General features: G+C 40.8%; 1 protein-coding gene across 1 annotated transcript in view; it reads right to left on the bottom strand.

The window, feature by feature from the left end:
• Positions 1–22,277, bottom strand: part of LOC136858219 (facilitated trehalose transporter Tret1) — a 49,277-nt gene extending 27,000 nt beyond the window's left edge. Inside the window, exon 1 of the mRNA XM_067137606.2 lies at positions 22,238–22,277. The gene's annotated coding sequence lies outside the window, so the exon portion shown is untranslated. The remainder of the gene's footprint in view (positions 1–22,237) is intronic.
• Between the last annotated feature and the right edge of the window lie 626 nt (positions 22,278–22,903).

The raw sequence follows: 22,903 nt of genomic DNA, 5'->3' as shown, positions 1-22,903 counted from the left end.
TAGTGTAAGTTATGTTTTACTTAGTAGAGATTTCATTGCCCACTACGGACGAACCACGCGCTTATGCTCTGTGCTAGGCCGAATTTAAGACAGGATACGGTACAATATGCCATGGAAAGGCTTTCTAACACAGTAAATAATCACCCATAGACGGACATTCAAGTACATTTTGACAGACAAAATAATGAAAGGCATACTCTTTAATTTCTAGAATATTATTTTAACATGCTCTTCAAGTTCAGTAACAGTCGCGCTTCTTGGCTGAGTGACTAGCGTATTAGCCTCCAGTTCAGAAGGTCCCGGGTGCGATTTACAGGTATGTCGGGGATTTAAACGGTATATTGATAGTTTTTCTAGATCGGTAACTGGGTGCTTTGTGTTTTTATTAATATATTTGTTTTGCTCGTAGTTTAACGTCGCACTAACACATGGAAGGTTTACAGCGACGCATGGATGAGAAAGGTTTGGGATTTGGAATTTAGCGGTCGTGGCCTTAAAATAGATACAACTCCAGCATTTGCCAGGTTTGAAAATGTGAAACCATGGGAAACTATCTTCACGGCTGCCGATGGTTGGATTCGAACGTATCTTACACACATATTTTCACCAACATACAACAAACCGTACTACGCGGCCAGATCTACATCAAGTAAAACGCCAAGAAGAAGAAGAAGAAGAGTAAAATTCGACAACGAAATCTGTCAGAGAAATGTGAAAGGCATTAGAAACAACTGTACTATATGTCCTACTAGTGTTCAGTTCCACTCGGCAGCAGGGAACGTGACAGATCATTCGACTCAACCGGTTATCAGGCGCCAGAACTGAACGTGACAGTCTGAAGAGCGACATTCTCGATGCTCTACGATTACTTATCTTCGTTTTCATCAGTTCTCGAACCCGATTGGATAAGCCTCTGAGTACGGAGGGAATCTAAACGGAAGCAATGCCAGAGTCAGCTGAGATTGTCTTGTGTCTCATCCCGAAGGTGAGCTGGAAATTACATCCACGGTATCCTCAGCTTGTCGTAAGAGGCGATGCAAAGGGGATAAGTTAACACCACGAGAGTGGGTTGGCTACCATGGAGCCCCTGGCTGAGTCCGGTACTGCTTCCCCTTATTTGTGCCAGAACCTCACTTTTCCGCACAATTCGGCTCCTTTGTACGGGGCGCGTTACTGAGTAGGCTACTTGCATTCGGGAAAAAATAGATTGACAGACGTGAAGACGGTTTTCTAGGTTTTCTCATTTTCACACTAGGCTAATGCCGTGGCTGTAACGACTACAGTCGCTTCTTTTGCTGCCCTAACCCTTTCCTATCTTATCGTCGCCGAAAATATATTTGAGTTAGTGCGACGTTAAAACAGTAGCAAAGGAAAAATAATCCTATCCTATCACTCTAGCTCAATCAATCAATCAATCAATCAATCAATCAATCAATCAATCAATCAATCAATCAATCAATCAATCAATCAATCAATCAATCAATCAATCAATCAATCAATCAATCAATCAATCAATCAATCAATCAATCAATCAATCAATCAATCAAACAGATACCACTGATCTGCATTTAGGGCAGTCGCCCAGGGACCAGATTCCCTATCTTTTGTTTACCTAGTAATTTGTCAAACAATTGCAAAAATTTTGGAAATTTTTTGAACATCTCCCTTTGGTAAATTATTGCAGTCCCTAACTCCGCTTCCTATAAACGAATATTTACCTCACTTTTTCCCCCTTGAATTCTAACTTTATTTTCATCAGGGCTGTAGCATCATGGTTTCTTTGTATAGGCTGAAGAATAACATGATTCTTTTTGTACTGATGCAAAAGCAGAATAATAAAAGAGGAAATGTAAAAAACAACTTGTCATGTTCATGAATCAATGACGCTGTTGAAGGAAATCAGTTTGTTCTGATTTTCGTGTTTTCCTTCCACAATTTACAATGTTACTGTGATCACAAATATAGGGCGGTCGGACACAACGCCAAACCGGTATATGGGCGTTAGAGGGTTGGTCATACTGATAAATAATTTGAAGGAAATCAATCGATATCCTGTGCCGTTGTAATTTTATCAGCTGCTGAAATTAGCCAATCATATCGCTTCGCGGGGGAATTGAAATGGGCTTTGCGTGGCACTGTTGCTAAATTGGTACGTGACTTAAAAACGACGGAAGAGCAATGCCGAAAAAAATCAGCATCAAACACACCACTGTGTCACTGTAGCGCACTTGCTTTGGTGCGATCCTGTCAGCTCGGAGGTCTGTATTCGAACCTCTCACTTGGCGAAGTTTCATATTACAACTGGTGCTCTCATGCCGTTCTTAAGCCCGTACAGATTTAGCATCACAGCCTTGCAAGGCCCATTTCAATTCGCCCGCGAACTAACCCGATTGGCTAACTTCAGCAGCTGATTATAAAAACCACACATTCAGTTTTATTTAAAGAAAGATCGTTGGTTTACCAATTACTGTATTTTAACGTTAATTTCACAGTTTGAGTAAAATTCTCATTTTATTTGGAAAAAATACAAGGTCGTATTGAAAAATACAAAAGATCACGCCTCTATTCCCCCTGTGGGTGGGGGCGGTAGAATAACACCTACGGTATCCCATGTCTGTCGTAAGAGGCGACTAAAAGGGGACCCAGGGGCTCTGAACTTTGGAGCGTGGGTTGGTGACCACGGGGCCCTTAACAGAGTCATGACGTTGCCTCCACTTACTTGTGACAGCCTCCTCACTTTCATCTATCTATCATATCCTTGTTCTTTTCCGACCCCGACGCTATTAGGTTTCCGAGGGCTAGGGAGTCTTTATCTTTCTTTGGCCGATACCTTAATTTTCCAAAGTGTCGGATCTCTTCCATTTTTCTCTCTGATTAGTGTTATATAGCCTAGTGGATGGTTGCCTAGTTGTACTTCCTCTTAAAACAGTAATCATAACAAGAAAATCACGCCTCAATAAGCATTTCGTGTATTATTGCTACTGCAAAAAAATCAGCATGACTACTCACGACTCATCCACTATTAGTCTCTAGGTGTCATTCAGGATGACACATCCAAACTGTATGTTATGGGATGTGTAATTTCATGCTCTAAATAACATTATAATAGTAACTTAATATATTTTATTTCATACTATGACGTAATTGCCTTCTTTCCAATGACACTTTACCGCAATGTTTTATTAGAAATCGTCTCTGATGGTTGAACTCCGCTTGACAATAATGTAAACACGGATAGTCAGAGAGATAATGAATCACCTTGTTGAATTATTTCTCCGCTTGAGTGCAACACTGTGATTCCGTACTCATCTACAGCAAACATGGCGTCTCTGCGTTCCCAGGTCAAGTAATCCACCGCCATCACCATGTTGACTAGTGTATAAGTTAATTCATTTCCGACAGATAAATATCGCATATAATACAGCATATCTCCATTAATCCAAGACCGGATGACCATGTTTACCACTGTGGTAACTCAGAGGACTTTTCACTGTTTAACATTAATTTTGATATTTTACTACCACATAACTCCATGTAAACGCCTCATATCTTCCTTAGCAACATATCCATAGCATAACAAAAAAGTTACTAGGTGAGTCAAACATGGACGATTTGGGTAACGAAGTGATAAAATTATTTATTATTTAATAGTGGATTTAAAATAAGTATTTTCACTATACTATCCGCTTCTATAGTGTAGTGATTAGTGTAATCACGTGCCATCCCCGGAAGCACTGGTTAAATTCCCGGCTCTGTCACGAAATTTGAAGAGTGGTACGAGGGCTAGAATTGGGTGGGAGGTTAACTGAGTAAAGATATTGCGATCGTGGAAGTGATTTTCTGTGGTTTTCCACTTCTCCTCCAGGCAAATGCCGCGATGGAACCTAATTTAAGGCCACGGCCACTTCCTTCCATCTTCCCATCCTCCCTCACAGCCCCTGTTCAGCGCAGCAGGTGAGGTCACATGGGCGAGGTACTGGCCTTTCTGCTCAGTTGTACCCCCGACCAAATGTATTTCGCTCCAGGTCACTGTCCTTGAGGCGGTAAAGGTGGGATCCCTCCCTGAGTCCAATTCCTTTAATATCTCACTCGTAACGTAAACGATCACTTGTGGTGACAGCTGCGTAAATAACTACTGACGTACCTACGTTAATATTCCGGAAAGGAAACCACTACCCAGTGACGCACCCTTACGGCCCCTGAACTTCCGAGAGTAAAAATGGTAACCGCAGGCGTTTCCCTGGGTCTGGCATTGCTTTCTATTACTTGCTCCCTGATTTTCATCATCTAATTACTTGCTCCCTGATTTTCATCATCTAATCTCCCAATGTCAACTCCTGCCCCCGTTTAGATTTTCGAGGCCTGGGGATCTTACGTTTTCACATCCCTCATGGATCTTTCGTCACCTTAGCAGGTACAGTACCTTCACAATTCGAAGCGTTCATACTCTGACACTCATGGTTAGAGTTAAAAGCGGACCATAAATTCGTTTCACTTCCCATAAAACCAGCGTCCTCCAGGATCGACAACATCCACAGAACTTGTACTAGCGATATTTCCAATTTTTGTAGTTGTTGATATTTATTTCACCACCGTAGTGTAACAGTGACCATAGTAATTACTGGAGGCATGATTTTTTCGCATTAACGATAAACGCGACAAAAATATTTTGAAGCGATTTTGAACAATCTTAACGAATCATACGATTCTGGTTAAGAAATTAGTGATTTCACTTTCGCGAATTACAGCGAATTTAAGCGACAAGACCAGTTTAAAGCGAAATTTACTTATTTTGCGATAAGTGCGAAACTGCAGCGAAATTCATGGAAAATAACGATCTTGAAATTTTATTCCAATATCACGTGTGTAAAGGGAAACAGAAGACGGAATAAGGATTTCTCATTTCGACAGAAGTATCGCTTCGTATTAATATTTATAAAGTCCCTTAATATAAGCCACATAGGGTGAAAGCTATGGCCATGCAGGGTGAAAGGGTAATTTGTTATGTAATGTTGATTAGGGCTATATTATAGTTCTCACCTAGATTACGTAAGGAATAATGAATGATTATCAATATTGCTTCTTTCTATTTAGCTATCTTTCACATAAATAATTCACAAATCTTACGAGTTAAACTGTTTATGAATAACTTAATGAAAGGATTAAAACGAAATTAAAGCGATGGGGACAGCCCTATTTCAGAAAATAACGCGAAAAATGGTTTCCTTTTCGCGAAGTCGAACATAATGCGAGAAAATCATGCCTCTAGTCATTACTCTAGTCCAAGTACTTGTTCCGACGGTATAGCAAGGCGTCAATGTAGACATAGAAAAACTTTACATCCACTCTCTGAAGCTACGTATTGATGACATGTTGAACAGCGGTTTCGTCTTTGATATCGCTTATTCCCCCAGATGCTTCTTCAACCATATCTGGGCTGCCGATGGTGGAATTCGAACCCACTATCTCCCGAGTCCAACCACACAGCTACACGATCTGTACCACGCGGCCAACTCGCTTCGTCGTACGGCATTAACAATGACTTGCAAACGACATAAGTGGCTTTTACCACGGTATACTTGTGATATCACGTGTAGTGGTGTTTCCTTATCGTAGCGATGACGTACACATCAAAGAGCAATGTGATCATGTGACAAAAACACATGTTATGCAATCCAAGTGAATCATTTCATGCAAGCCCACAAAGGACTAAATATTCTCTACATCAAAAGTTCTCATACTATTATGAGATTGTACCCCTCACTCATGGCTAAAAGTGAAATGTACCTCCATAAAAAATCCCTAAATAATAGGTTTTAAAATATGAGTACCTGGCTAATAATTAAGGCATTCTTACGTGATTATAAAGCATTTTTAAATCATCATCATCATCATCTGTTTACCTCCCAGGTTCGGCTTTTCCCTCGGACTCAGCGAGGGATCCCACCTCTACCGCCTCAAGGGCAGTGTCCTGGAGCTTCAGACTCTTGGTCGAGGGATACAACTGGGGAGTATGACCAGTACCTCGCCCAGGCGGCCTCACCTGCTATGGTGAACAGGGGCCTTGTAGGGGGATGGGAAGATTGGAAGGGATAGGCAAGGATGAGGGAAGGAAGCGGCCGTGGCCTTAAGTTAGGTACCGTCCCGGCATTCGCCTGGAGGTGAAGTGGGAAACCACGGAAAACCACTTCGAGGATGGCTGAGGTGGGAATCGAACCCACCTCTACTCAGTTGACCTCCCGAGGCTGAGTCCAGCCCTCGTACCACTTTTCAAATTTCGTGGCAGAGCCGGGAATCGAACCCGGACCTCCGGGGGTGGCAGCTAATCACGCTAACCACTACACCACAGAGGCGGCACAAGCATTTTTAAATACACATCGTAAATAAGATGATATTATAAAATTAAACACATTGTATAATACATCACAAGAAAGTTAGCGTCTGTGTGAAATAAAACACAACGTAGCCTTCGTGGCTCAGGTGGCAGTGCGCCGGCCTCCCACCGCTGGGTTCCGTGGTTCAAATCCAGGTCACTCCGTGTCAGATTTGTGCTGGAAAAGCGGAAGTGGGACAGGATTTTTTCTCAGGGTACTCTGGTTTCCCCTGTCGTATTTCATTCCAGCACCACTCTCCAATACCATTTCATTTCAGCAATCATTCATCAATCATTGCCCCAGAGGAATGCGATAGGCTTCTGCAGCCGGCATAATTCTTATCCTCGCCGCTTCATTCATTCCATTCCTGACCCGAACGAATGACTAGGAACAGGCTTTGGATTTTCATTTCATGAAGTATAATACAATGATAATAAATTAACACGGGATACCCTGTTCTTTATGACAGTTTCACGAAACGTTAGATTATAGCCTCAATACCAAATGGATAAATCAGGATGAAAAATTGTCGATTTTAATTCTGGAATTTAGACTTTGCGATCCATCAAAATTTCAATGGTATTGGTGTATCTGTATGGTGCGACACAGTTTTCTAATCTGTGGTAGTCCAGGTGAAACGTTCAAGCTAAGTGTAGCTCCATATATACATACATAGCTTCCATCTTATTCATTTCCATATTTCAATATTAATTTTTTCTCTGAAACGTGCTCGCGCACTCCACTAAAAGCCTAAGGCGTACCCCTAGTTAACGTGCGCTGTGCTGTATGAGATCATTACAATAATGTTATTGACTTTAGGTCCCATCAACTACTTTTACGGTATTTGGAGATGCCAGGGTGCCGGAATATTGTCCCACAGGAGTTCTTTAACGTGCCAGAAAATCTACCGTCAGGAGGCTAACGCATTTTGAACACCTTCGAATACCACCGGACTGAGCTAGGTTGTAACCTGCTAAGTTGGACCCATAAGGCCAGTACTCTACCATCCACCTACTCAGCCCGGCAATGAGGTAATTTGTTTAGCATAAAACAACAGTGATTTTGGTGTACTTCTTTCTTAATAATAATCCAGCGTGCATTATCTGAAACACCGCCATGTTGTTCAGAGGCTAGTGAGGATGTATTTTTTTTTTATGATATTTGTTCGTGGCGTCGACCTCTGCATATCTCTTGTCACTACTTTCACCATATGAGAGCTACCTACGTGTAAGTGTAATTGCGGAAGTGTAAAGTGTTCAATGTGAAAAAAAATAAACACCCAGACCCCAGGCAAGGGATATTAATCACTCAGAATAAAAAACCCTTGACCCGGCCGGGAATGGAACCCTGAGCCGCCGGGTGACAGGCGGGCGCTTTGGCCCCTACACCGCGGTGCCGGACTTGTAAGGATGTAACTCAGCAATCACACTCACTCTCATGAATCCTAGTGGTTGCACTTTTTCTCGCACGATTTTTATTTTGCTAGTTGTTTAACGTCGTGCTAATAACGCAAATTTAATGTGCGGAAAGAAGTATCAAAACCAGTAGTCTTGTGGATATCCTTTAAAAAGATGGAAGTAATGTCAAACATCAAAGAAACAGGACGCAACTAAACACCAAATATAGAACAATAAACTATGTTTATAAGTTTAAATACCTTGTTGAGTACATTCAGTCAAACGGACTAGATACCGAGATCTTAGCGACCAGAGCAAAGGTAGCTTTCCAAACCACTTGGGACATACAGTACACTATATAACAAAAGGCGCGTTTCTAAAAATAAAAATAAAAAGTCGTCATTACAATACTGTCGTAAAGCCCATACATTACTCTCTCTCAGAAATATGCGCTCCTATACAAGAAAATCCAGACAAGAAATCTACTCTAAGATAGAAAAGATCACAGACACAATGCTCAAACTCACCTACAACGCAAGGATGACTCTCTATGGGCTAAACACATTTTTAAAAATGTTGACTCTAAACCAAAAACAACAATTCCCTGGTACGTTAACGTCAAGAAGGAAACGGCCTACAACCAGAAGACGCGCGCACACACGAGAAACTTTTAGGACAAATATCGTGGATTTTGGGACATTGCAAGGTGAGACATGATTATCTGGTGCAAAGTGGTCGGATGGAGGCGGTGTTCGACTCACCGAACTAATGAAAACGTACTGGATCAAACGAAAATTGAATAAACGCCAGAATGTATAATGAAGTCCGCCTCTGTGGTGTAGTGGTTAGCGTGATTAACTGCCACCCCCGGAGGTCCGGGGTCGATTACCGGCTCTGCCACGAAATTTGAAAAGTGGTACGAGGGCTGGAACGGGGTCCACTCAGCCTCGGGAGGTCAACTGAGTAGAGGTGGGCTCGATTCTCACCTCAGCCATCCTGGAAGTGGTTTTGTGTGGTTTCCCACTTCTCCTCCAGGCGAATGCCGGGATGGTACCTAACTTAAGACCACGGCCGCTTCCTTCCCTCTTCCTTGCATATCCCTTCCAATCTTCCCATCCCTCCACAAGGCCCCTGTTCAGCATAGCAGGTGAGGCCGCCTGGGCGAGGTACTAGTAATCCTCCCCAGTTGTATCCCCCGACCAAGAGTCTGAAGCTCCGGGACACTGTCCTTGAGGCGGTAGAGGTGGGATCCCTCACTGAGTCCGAGGGAAAAAACCGAACCTGGAGATGATGATGATGATGTATAAGGAAACTGATTGTGGTCCCTATTTGGCAGAATAGCGAATTATAAATAATAACGTGCAATAATACTCAATTTAATGATCTCCACATCCTCCTAGATAGGTTGAAACCAGATAGATTCTCTGTGTCCAAGATCAAACCAAGATTGTCGGGATTATAAGTGTTCCATTCATTGCACCATGCTTTATTTTCTATAACATTAACTGATTAATGGGAGATCGTTGTTCCTTTAATAAATCCTAGAAGAGTTATCCAATATTCACCAAACTCTGTTCAGTAACCACACTCGAAGTGCGAACAAGAGTTTCGTCTGGATCCGATCTCAGCAAGGTGTCCGTCGGGGCCTCAAATTGTCTCACAAATGTTAGCGTTAACTGGGATCGTTGTTCGTTTTATAAATCCCAGGAGAGTTACTCAATATTCACTAGAATTCACGTAGCGATTCCTTACCCTAGCTCGATATGCGAACAAAAGATTCGTCCGTATCGAAAGTTAGGAAGGGTTGGTCGGGGCCGCAAAATGTCACGCTACTCTTAGTTTTAACGGAGATCATCGTTTCTTTAATGTCTTAGAAGATTTACCAATTACTCACCAGAATTCACGAAGTAATTCATTACAACCTCTCGACGTGCGAACAAAATACTTCCCGGATCCGATCTCAGGAACGGGTCCGGCGGAACCTCAAAAGGCCACATAACTCTTAGCATTAACGGGGATCTTTGTACTTTCAATAAGTCCCAGAGGAGTACTTATCTTCACCCTAATGTACACAGTAATTCATTACCCCCACTAGATGTGCGTTCAAACGTTTCGTCCAGATCTAATCTCAGGAAGGGGTTCATCGGATACTCAAATGGCCATGCAAATCTTGGTATTAACGGGGATAATCCCAGAGGAGTTACCCAATATTCACCAAAATTCACACACAGATTCATTACCCCCAGTCAATCCGCAACCAAACTTTTCGCCGGAATTCTATCTCAGGGAGGGATCCATAGGGGTCTTAAATGACCACGCAACTGTTAGCAAATAGCTTTTTCAGTGCCATCTGTCTTCATAGCCGGGAAGGTGGTATGTTTGATAAAACTGGGAGGCCTAACCATCGCAGGTGTGTATGCACTTACTGTAATGGTTTCTGATAAAATCCTCATTGTCTCATTCACTTGAATATCTAAATATACTATCTTCTTCGTTTGGGCACTGTTAAGACACTGTGGACTGCAACCAATACAATAATAACAATAATAATAATAATAATAATAATAATAATAATAATAATAATAATAATCAATTAATGGCTTTCGTTGTCAACGATCTTAAGAGATATCAGGGCGTCGGAATTCTGTCCCACGAGAGATCTGGACGCCAAGATGTCACATTTAAATACTGTGCAGTCAACTTGATCCATTTATCTTTTTTTTCTAGACGTTTACTGTCATTACAGATCACAACAAGCAAACATTACACATTTTTAGAAGCTTCTTTGCAGTCCTGTCTCGTTGCATTCCCTCTCTGCCAGCCGGGCTCCTTTCCGCTGTCCACCCACTCTTCTGCTGTTCTTCTTCACGAAAGCCCTTATAAGTTATTAATTTAGTGTCGCTAGTTGGTTCTGTTAACAATTTCTTCACGATTTAGTCCAACGTTTTTCGGATCCTTCCTGACCTCTCTCAACCACTTATCACTTGTCTACTATCGAGTATGGTAATCTTTTCTTAGTCAACCACTTGTCATCCATTCCAAATAGGTGGCCTTAGAACTTGAGTCGTCGCTTCTTGATGGATTCCACCAGTCGTTCTGTTTTCAGATATGCTATTTGTTCTTCTCGTCCTCGCAACCTGTATTGTCCAGCCCCGATCTTTGGATCTTTCTCTCAGATCAGCCTTTCCAGTAACTCGTAGGCATTCACTTCCATAGAGACATTCGTATTTAATTACCGTGTTGTAAAGGTTGTGTGTCCTGCGAAACTCTGAGGCCATCCTATCTCGCCTACTGGTGTTTGCTTCTCTTTCATTGACCCCAACTGCACAATCTCACAGAAATATTTCAAGCAGTTAGCTCTTTCAATCTTGCCATACCTTGTCTTTAGTTGTTGGGGAGTTGTGGGAAGTTGTGTGGATGTTAGTTAGGTAATTGGTTCTTTCAAAAGAGATCCTAATTCCAGACTTTTCTGCTTGTTGTATCAAACGATTTATCCGTTCTACATTTGTATCTGTGTTTCTAGAAAGGATAGCTAAATCATCAGCAAAAGCGAGATAGTTGAAAGTGACACCGTTCTTTGAACCTCCAATGTATGCTTGGTTCAGTAAACCTTTCTTTTAAGTTATTTTTTCCATTCACAGATATTCTCCACCGAGCTCGATAGCTGCAGTCGCTTAAGTGCGGCAGTATCCAGTAATCGGGAGATAGTGGGTTCGAACCCCACTGTCGGGAGCCCTAAAGATGGTTTTCCGTGGTTTCCCATTTTCACACCAGGCAAATGCTGCGGCTGTACCTTAGTTAAGGCCACGGCCGATTTCTTCCCATTCCTAGGCACACATATTCTCCAACACGCAATGGAAGAGATAGTCTAAAGCCCTGCCTTACTCCCGTTTAATTTCAAACTCCTTGAAAATTTCAGCCGTGAATTTTACTTTACAGCGGGTAATGAAATGGCGTATGGCTTTTAGTGTCGGGAGTGTCCGAGGACAAGTTCGGCTCGCCAGGTGCAGGTCTTTCCATTTGACTCCCGTAGGCGATCTGCGCGTCATGATGAGGATGAAATGATGATGAAGACGACACATACACCCAGCCCCCTTGCCAGATAAATTAACCAATGGTGGTTGTGAATCGAACCCGGGACCCCTGAGACCAAAGGCCAGCACGCTAACCACGCTAGCCATGGAGCCGGACTTTTACAGCGGGTGAGATTTAAGATCCGCATGATAATTTCTGTCGTTTTGTCATTCGCTCCAAATTCACTCAAGATGCCAATTAACATTTTACGGTCTACCGAATCGTGAGCTTTCTGGAAATCTACAAAGACGACTTCCAGATCTTTTGAGGTCTAATTTACCATGACTCTTTTCAAACTCAATATATGCTCATTGTAGGATTTTTCCTTACTGAAACCACCTTGGTATTCACCAAATTGGTGATCTATTTATTATTATTATTATTATTATTATTATTATTATTATTATTATTATTATTATTATTATTATTATTATCCGACACGTTGGCTGAATGTCAGCGTACTGACCTTCGGTTCAGAGAGTCCCGGGTTCGATTCCCGGCCGGGTCGATTTTAACCTTCATTGGTTAATTCCAGAGGCCTGGGGGCTGGGTGTTCGTGTTGTTCCTAACAAAGCTACAACTCACATACCACACATAACACTATTCTCCACCATAATAACACGCAGTTCCTACACATGGCAGATGCCCCCCCCCCCGCCCTATCTTCGGATAGTCTGCCTTACAAGGGCTGCACTCGGCTAGAAATAGCCACATGAAATTAATTTTTTATTATTATTATTATTATTATTATTATTATTATTATTATTATTATTATTATTATTATTGACTTGAATTTTAGTAAGGTTACCGTCTGATAAGATTAAACCAATAACTACGCTAATCTGTATACAATGGAACAGAAATGATTGCAAAAACTATGAAGGTATTTCATTGATCAGTGTACCAGGTAATATGTTCAAAAGCATTACAGCAAAGAGGATGCGACCAATGGTTAAAATTAAGCTGGAAGAAAACCAGTGTGGTTTAAGATCACGGAGATCGGCTGCATGCACTAAGTCACTAAAATTCTACGTGAAGAAAAACACACATATGTCCACGTTTGGTAATTCTAGAGAAGACTATTGATGTGAGAGGCAGCGAACCCGGTCACGAAAGCCACCATAAACTGAGAATTTAAAAGTGAAGAAGGCGATGATGAAACTGGTAAAGAAGAGTATAAAAGACACTAAGAACGTCAGATTTTTGTAAAAATTACTTCCAAAATTTAAGTGCAGTGTTGAATATATTGAATATATATGGGATTAGAGATTGGTTATCACAAGCAATCAATAATAATAATAATAATAATAATAATGATAATAATAATAATAATAATAATAATAGTAATAACCTAATGGTTGCATAATTTGTTACTGGGAATAGAATGAAAGATAAGAAATTACAACAATCTTGAAATGTCAATTTTTTCTCGTTTCACACGCTATAGCGACTTTATTATTATTATTATTATTATTATTATTATTATTATTATTATTATTATTATTATTATTATTATTATTATTAGAGATCAACTTAGGAGCTATCTGATGTGAGAGGCAGCGAACCCGGTCACGAAAGCCTGACCATAAACTGAGAATTTCGTCAAGGTGATCCTCCATAACGTCCAAAACATCTGGCTGAATAGCGTTACATTGCCAAACCAAGCTCTTTAATAACCCACGGTTCTTCTTCTTATTATTATTATTATTAATAGTAATATTACCGAGCAAGTGACTGCGCGGTTTGTGTCATGCGGGTATCAGCTTACATTCGGGAGGTAGTGGGTTCGAACCTCCACTGTCGGCAGCCATGGATTTGGTTTTCCGTGGTTTCCCTATTTTCACACCAGGCTGGAACTGTACTTTTTTAAGGCCACGGTCGCTTCCTTCCCACTCCTAGCGTTTTCCTCTGTGCCGGTGCGACGTAAAGCAAAATGTAATTATTATTATTATTATTATTATTATTATTATTATTATTATTATTATTATTATTATTATTATTATTATTATTATTTAGAAACGCAGTAAGTATAACAAAATCAGAAACAAGATCAAGAGTGTTCGGTTGGGGGAAAGTCCTAACGATTGACGTATTTCGATCACGATGTGAGATAAGATTTTTTTAAACACAGAAGTATGATTGCCAACTTGAGGACTCTGGGTTACGAATACTGAATTAAGCGCGTTATCTATAAGTGTTATGATAAGCTATAGTTCAGGTGCCAACAGCAGTGTGGCCAATAAAAATAATTCGTCCAAGAATAACCTGCCAGTTTTCTCATCAACATGCGATAACAAATGAACCGCCGGACTTCACCTGAGCATCCAGCTAATGACCCGACTATAGATTAGGTTCAAATGCTGCCAAATCACTCTCAAATGTCTACAATGTCTACTATGTTCCGCTCGCGCAGTGACGATATACTGTACCTCTCTACTAACTCGCCCTGTCCAGTACAGTTTTGGTTGGGATAGAAAAGGAATCTATTTCTTAATTAATGGAAACAGGATATTCACAATTGAATCAGTCATTTTTAAAAGGTCTTAGAAAGAGAATAATTTATTAGACCTTAAAACTATGGATCATCAATGAAAAGGGATATGTTGTGTACGATTCTTCTACCACTGAACGCACGGAAGATGACCGCTGTTCTCTATCGTTCACACTATCTGACTCGGCCCACATTTACTGTTAAAGAGTTTGTTAAAGGTTTAATCTCACATACAGTCAGTTTAGAAGCTAACAACAGTGCAGTTCCACCTTTGCCAACCATGAGAGTTTACACATCAGGATGAGTACTACTCAATGGTAAGAAGTTACATGACTTATCAACCCTTTCTCCTTAAGCTGCTGCTTACGATTTCTGCTCGAAGTTGCAACGTTAGTAATAAACAGGTATGAGTGAAGTCCAGGTACAAAGCAAAGAGGGCGATGACGAAACTGGTAAAGAAGAGTATGAAAGACACTAAGAACGTCAGATTTTTGTAAAACTTACTTCCAAAATTTAATTTTACTAATGTAAGGGAAAGCTATACTAAAACGACTGAGAACCAAGTTGAGTGACTTCTTTTTTCATTCAGCGAGCTCGATAGCTGCAGTCGCTTAAGTGCGGCCAGGATCCAGTAATCGGGAGATAGTGGGTTCGATCCCTACTGTCGGCAGCCATGAAGATGGTTTTCCGTGGTTTCCCATTTCCACACCAGGTAAATACCGGGGCTGTATCTTAATTAAGGCCACGGCCGCTTTCTTCCACTTTCTATGCCTTTCCTATCCCATCGTTGCCATAATACCCATCTGTGTCGGTGCGACGTAAAGCAAAAAGACTTTTTTCATTCGTTTCATTTTTTCTGTATAAAGCAATATTAATTGCGCTTATCAATCTTGCCAGGTGTTCTCATTTTTTCATATTCCTGATAATGCCCAACATTAAATGAGTAAAAGCAGAAAAATACAAAGTTTAATGCAAGAAATTGTTATTGTTTAAGTGACTGCCATAGTGATATGGGCACATATCGTCGCCCCTATGTCAAAACCGCGAATGTGACAATGTTCTTCCTATATATTATTTCCGTTAAGACTGGTCACGCCTGTCAGCTACATATTTATATGCAATCTAACAGAACAAATTTCGTTGATTTCATTTTCCTATGTGGATGTGTAAAGGAAAATGAACGTTACTGTACCGTACTGTAGGAATATATGTTTCCATGACGTATTTACGCTCGCCTAGAGTCTGATGTATTTAAGATTCGTTTTCCTTTACACGCGCGCATAGGAAAATTAATTCAACGAAAATTGTTCTGATGGACTATATATCAGCATGTAGCTGGGAAATGTGACCAGTCTTAAGGGAAATAATGGATAGGAATAGCATTGTCACATTTGTGATTTTGCTATAGGAGTGATGATATATGCTTTTGCTGAAATTACAAACAGTTCGAAACATGTTTCCTTTGCATGTTAGAATGTCTAAGATATTTTTTAAAAATGAACTGCTTAGTACCACTGAGATTATTTTTGTTTTTATTTTGATTATCTCTAAGTATTGTTTTCGTAACATATCGTCGCTGCGTCTGCAAAACCAAAACCAAACCCCATGGCACTACAGACCATGAAGGGCCTTGGCCTACCAAGCGACCGCTGCTCAGCCCGAAGGCCTGCAGATTACGATGTGTCGTGTGGTCAGCACGACGAATCCTCTCGGCCGTTATTCTTGGCTTTCTAGACCGGGGCCGCTATCTCACCGTCAGATAGCTCCTCAATTCTAATCACGTAGGCTGAGTGGACCTCGAACCAGCCCTCAGGTCCAGGTAAAAATCCCTGACCTGGCCGGGAATCGAACCCGGGGCCTCCGGGTAAGAGGCAGGCACGCTACCCCTACACCACGGGGCCGGCGCGTCTGCAAAACCACTATGTGAAATATTTTAGGTTTGAAATTTGGCCGGTAAGGTTCTGTCATTTAAGGTTCAGGTTGTGCAAAAAAGTTAAGAAATTCTCGCTCTTGATGAGATATGTGCTGCGGGTGACTATTTATCAAACAAAATGACCACAATGCGGTTTTTGTAGGCACAACAACGATATACCATTTCAACAATAGCTGATTCAGTTATAACTCCCCCAGGAATTAAACTGGAACTCATTTTTGGTTTAGGCTGAGTGAACCTCTGGGCCATGTCTCCCCCAGAAGTGAAAATCACGTTTCTAAATATTCCCACTTCATGATAGCGAATCAAACCCATATCCTTCGGAGTGAGCTGAACACGCCCTTACTGTCACAGCTAAGCAGCCCCTATTCAGTAATTATATTCAACTTATTCTTTCTTTTTTTTTTTCAAAGACGTTTCTCATCGACGGTAAGTCAATATTTGGCAGACGTATGACTACGGCGCTCAACTTTACAATGATTTCCTTCCGAACAAACTCCGACAGTATTAGATGTTTCTACTTCACGCCTTTCATACTAGCCTTTCCTTCTTTAATCGATACCCTTAAAGTATATTTCAAGTGCGATGCTGTTTTAGTTATGGTCGTTTTTATGAAACGAAAATATTTTGGACTGGCACAAGTGGAGGAGCGCAGTACATTGAGTATGTTAATTTATTAAGCTGAGAATCTTGAATACCAATATGCTTCGAAGAGAAACGTAAACAAGAAAGGAACTCCAGTAGCCCCTGATTACCTTTCATTTCCTTAAACACAAGCCCATATTGGATTACTCGCATTAAATCCACAATGGGTCCAGAGAATGTTCACTGCCAATGGTAGACAATTAGTATAGTCTTCTAGAGACTTGGTGCCGAGTTTCTTTTCTAGGACATTTGCAAGTGCCTCATTAATTAATGTCTATTTTCTTTTTTATACCTGCCCTTAACCATTGCTAAACTTCGACTTCCGTTCACTATAGATAGATTATAATTATACATTGAAACCTTCCGTTAAGGAAAAGGAGAAAAACGGGTACACTGTACAATGCGTATCATTTAACATACATATTCCTCTTGTTGGTTTTTAGCATATTGTATTATTTATTTATTTATTTATTTATTTATTTATTTATTTATTTATTTATTTATTTATTTATTTATTTATGTATTTATTCATTTTCTAACATTCTGTTCTATCATGTCAGTGTCTTATTAGAGCCCTAAACAATATCCATGGCTTTACTTCTACGGAGCGAGTGATTTTACATTTTTTTAATAATTGATCACATGCTCAATATATCTGAAAACTTATCACATGCTGACCGATTGAAAAAAAAGCATGATATAATAGTAAACTAAAATACGCAGTGAATATATCCTGTTGAGAATTTTCCTGGACATTCAAAATAATTTCCTGTGTTGGATGAAAATGGCACTATTAAAAGGGAAGAACGCTGGAGACAACAATAAAGGACAGGTAGCACAAGGAAATAACAGATATCTATAAAACTATGACACAAGGCGTGAAAATATGCATTTGCTAACGAGTGTAGCGATGTAGTGTTTACAGTGCACTGTGTCTTCTGGTATGGGCTAGAATAAATATGTTACTTTTATTGACCTATCTCAGTCTCATCCTTGGCTTTGATAATATGAAAGTGACCGAGGTGTGAGTGATGCTAGTAATACCACTCCTTATGCAGCAAGTCCCTGTTATGGATGGTGCGAAAATATCGCATGGTCCATGCGTTTAAGTGGGCTTTACAGACTGATACGTAATGGCAACTTCTGGCTCAGTGAGGAAAGCAATCTGAAACTACCTCACTCCGCATTTTCCTACTGTGCCTCTTTAGTGACATCTAGGCTATCTATGAGCTGTTGCCGAAGCTGTGGAGGATCAAACTAGCCTTTGGGATGAATACCCAACATACATGAAGACGTGAAAATCTTGAGAAAAGCAACTTTTTATCCTGTTTCCAAAACCCTCCAGAACATAGTATGTCGGTAGCGGACTGAACTAGTTTGAAAGGAACAAGGACCATACGAAGCAGAATATTTTATGTTTTACAGCATTTGTCCTGGAACTTTGATTATTCCAAGAGACTGATGGCCGTAATGTTTCTACTGCGAAGCAATATCATAATTTAATACCACTGCGTTTAGTCAATAACGTGGTGTGTTGTGTGTTAATGGACAGTTTCAAGGTGAACGACTTGATTCTACGAACTGTTTCTAGCCTTTTACGATGACTCTTGGACTAATTATTGCTGCACTTATGATATTACAGTGATGTCATCGTTACCTTTTCTTCATTTTTTTTTTCATTTTGCTATTTTGCTTTACGTCGCACCGACTCAGATATGTCTTATGGCGACGATGGCATAGGAAAGGGCTAGGAAGTGGAAGGAAGCGGCCGTGGCCTCAATTAAGGTACAGCCCCGGCATTTGCCTGGTGTGAAAATGGGAAACCACGGAAAACCCTCTTCAGGGCTGCCGACAGTGGGGCTCGAACCCACTATCTCCCGATTACTGGATACTGGCCGCACATAAGCGACTGCAGCTATCGAGCTCAGTTCGTTACTTTTTAACACGAGGCTCAGACGTCGAACACTGGTCAATGTATGTAACTTTTTCGTCGAGGATGTATTTGTACCTATCTGAATAACCCATATCCGTCTCGCTCTGGATTGTCCACGAATTTGAGCTGGTATGAAAGGTTAATAAGGAGAGTCGATTTTAGAAGATTCATTCTAATGTCTCCTCCAGTAGAAACTATGGCGGTAGAATGCATACTGCACGATATGCCCTGTCTGTCGTAAGAGGTGAGTAAAAGGCACTCTTGGATATATTGCGGGGCTGAGTAGCCTTCTGAACCCAACTTGGCAGGTTCTATCCTTGCTCAGTCCGGTGGTATTTGAAGGTGCTCAAATACGTCAGCCTCGTGGCGGTAGATTCACTGGCACGTAAAATAACTCCTGCGGGACTAAATTCCGGCACCCCAGAGTCTCTAAAAACCGTAAAAGTAGTAAGGGACGTAAAGCAAATAACATTATTGATTTATCGAAATAATTACAGTTGGGAAATTGTGCGACAGAACGCCAAGTATACTGGCACAGACCCTCACTCCAGCACTCACACCAATTGACTGTGTTGATATTCATTCCCGCAATTCCTAAGCGCTGGACGGGAATTCAACTACCCAACGAGCAAAGTGAGTAATCAGTCCCACGCACATAGATAATAAGATCATTATCAAAGAGGTCACACGAACTCTGTGCGATTTAACTGTAATTGTTAGAGACTTTAAACAAGATACACCCCTTACGTTGGAACCCTGTGTGGATCACTGGTAGAGTTTCGTGACCGGACCTCAAGTTCGTGGATTGCCCGGCTGAGTGGCTCAGACGGTTGAAGCGCCGGCTTTCTGACCCCAACTTGGCAGGTTCGATTCTGGCTCAGTCCGGTGGTATTTGAAGGTACTTAAATAAGTCAGCCTCGTATCGGTAGATTTACTGAAAGGTAACAGAACTCCCGAGGGACCAAATTCTGGCACCTCGGCGCTTCCGAAAACCGTAAAAGTAGTTAGTGGAATTTAGTGCAAATAATATTATTAAGATCGTAGATTCAAACCCGCCACTGATAGTGGAATACTTGAAGGGTGGAAAAAGTCCAATTTTTACTTCATGTCTTATGGTGTCCACAGGTGAAAGATGTCCGCTGACACATTCGGTATTTACCCGACAAAATTATTTAAAACTCAGCCATAGATCGCCCAACTGAGCTCCGGTTTCACAGCTGTCTGGTAAAATAATGGCTTGAGTTTCAATTTGGAAAAATGAAATGATCAGAAAAATGTCTTTCAATAAATGAAGCTAAATAGAGAGCAATTTACTTACTTGCATCTAGCGAACGTTTTCGAGAGACGTCTGTATGGTATCTGAATCTGACAACTGTAAGCTTCACTGCATCAAAAGGGGGAGACTTACTCAGGGCCAATGCAACATCACAAATGAAATGTTTTCTCTAGAATATGATGAGATAAGGCCTCTTTGATAAAAGAGCCTTCTGTATGTTTCTCAGTCAAGGTCGTCTCTCAATACATCACGTCTCAGCCTCCAATCCTCGGCCATAAGATATATTTATGTCAAAATGGTACGTCAAAGTTGACATGCAGGCAGCTTAGAAGACTTCAATACCAACTGTCTGCAGCATGGTACCTGAGGCCATACGACATTTTTCTAATCCTTGTGTTCCTCTGGGCGATGGAATAGAACGCATATCCGGTACAAAGGTCACCATCATGATAGCCGCTGATACCACCGGAATTTGAACTCCTTGCAATGCAACCCTGAGCCTTATCATAGGCTTGTTATAACTGGATGGCTAAAAAGACAGGCGAACTGTAATTCCAATAACATCACAAGACGTAAGGTACTCCAAATCCGCGGGATTCTGCTTTATGTAGACTGCTGGTGTTACCAAGCGAGTTGACTACGCGGTTTGTGTCGCGTAGCTGTGAGCTTGTATTCTGGACATTGTGGGATCAAAGCCCACTGCTGGCAATCCTGAAGATGGTTTTCCGTGGTTTCACATTTTCATATTTTCTGGGGCTGTTCCTGAATCAAGGCCACGGTCGCTTCCTTTCTAGTGGCGTTGCGAGGTATAACTAACAGAAATAGTGTAGTGAGATTTCAACTTCCTAGTCTATACGTCGCAAAACTGAGTGTTTGTAAAATCTGTCCGATAACTCGTCTTGGGGAATAGGATTCGTAAGGAAGCGGAAATCGCCTAAATTTCAGGGAGACTCCCGATTGTTCCCTGAAATCAAAGTAGAAAAACCAGTAGAAACTATATCTAAAATGGTCGAGGTTATCGATAGTGGTGAAAATACTGGAAGTAGTATTCTCGTTTTCACTTGAGAAAGTGTAAACGATTCGATTCCTGTGCGAATGAAGGCATCATCAAAAGAAAAGGAAAGGTGTGAAGAGGATGGACGTAAACGGCCCTATGGACTTCGGAAATACAATATTGTGGATTTTCTAAATAACAAAATTTGTTCGATTGAGGAAGAACGGTTAAGATGAAAGAAAGGGACCTAACACAAATAAGTCGAGCAGTATCAGTCACAGTTAAGTCTTCATGGCTACGACAAAGATTTTAAACTACTTTTCTGATTTATTTCAAATATATCAGTACTTCAGACTAGAGTGAATTGTATCAGAGCCAGGAATCGAACCCTATTCAAGCGGGTGGGATATCGTCACTCCTCTGCCAAAACCACGAATGTGACAATGCTCCTCCTGTCCATTATTTCCCTTAAGACTGGTCACGCCTCTCAGCCACATTTTGATATGCTGTCCATCAGAACAATTTTTTGTGAGTTCATTTTCCTACGCGCGTGTGTAATGGAAAATGAACCTTACCTACCCTACTGTAGGAATGTATGTTTGCATGATATATTTACCCACTCCTAGAGTATGATGTATTTAAGGTTCATTTTCCATTACACACCCGCATAGGAAAATAAATTCAACGAAAATTGTTCTGATGGACTGACTGTATATCAATACGTGGCTGGGAAACGAGACCAGTCTAAGGGAAATAATGGAATAAAAGAGCTTTGTTACATTCATGGTTTTGGCACAGCAGCGATGATATGACTGTACTAACCCTAAGACCATTTAAAGATACACTAAGAGCAAGAACGAAGTAAGAACGAAATATCTTACAGTGCAGGCTGATACGTAAGTATTCTTCTTTACAACAGGGAAGTTTAAAATTATCACTTATGATTATGACGCATGTATTATCACAAGAGAATATTTTAAGGTTTAACGGTCTTTAAAATACTTTAACTCTTGGAGATATATCCCATTCCTTCTCAGTTACTAACTGAATGAAACCTATACATAAAACATTCTAATAAGATAGAAGAAGAGTTTCTTCATTAAGAAGCTACAACACTTACGCTCTCATTAAGCAGTTGTTGCAGCCTGGGGGTCCAACAGCACACTGAATGAATCACAATGAGAGCATGGAAAATCACTTCTTAAGCGCTTCATCAACCTTGAAGTCATGTGACTGTGTTGAGAGGAAGATTTCTGTCCCCTCCTTGCTTGGCACCACCTTGTTTACTCCCGACAACAGAAACTAGAGACGCTTTGTTTACCAGCAACGTCGTCCACTAGGAGTCAACAAAATAAGGCAATTATCCATTCTGTGACCTGTAAACTTGTCCTAATTCTATTTACATTACCCGTTTCAAATGACTGTATATTTACGACATGATAAACTGTATGAAGGTTTATGTTATAAATATGGGATATTTCCACAAGAGTATGAACTTAAACAAATCTACAAGTTTTGTCTGAGGATCAGTGAACTCAAATTTATCGTGGTAGTCGAAAATTCTGAAGGGTGGAAAAAATAGTAAATTCGGCACTCCATGTCGTACGATGTCGGGATATTAGAATATCTGGTGACACATTTGATGTTTACTCGACAAAACTAATTAAAATCTCAGCAATAGGTTGTCTGAGAGTGTTTCAGTTCCTCCGCAATCTGGTAGAGTAAAATGGAACGTTGAAATTGACACGTAGGTCGCCTAATTGGCTTCAAATCAAAACATCTGTAC

The sequence above is a fragment of the Anabrus simplex genome, chromosome 1 (genome assembly GCF_040414725.1).
Source record: "Anabrus simplex isolate iqAnaSimp1 chromosome 1, ASM4041472v1, whole genome shotgun sequence".
Classification (NCBI taxonomy): Eukaryota; Metazoa; Arthropoda; class Insecta; order Orthoptera; family Tettigoniidae; genus Anabrus; species Anabrus simplex.
Note: the sequence above shows the minus strand (reverse complement) of the source record. Positions and strands in the feature narration are given on the sequence as shown.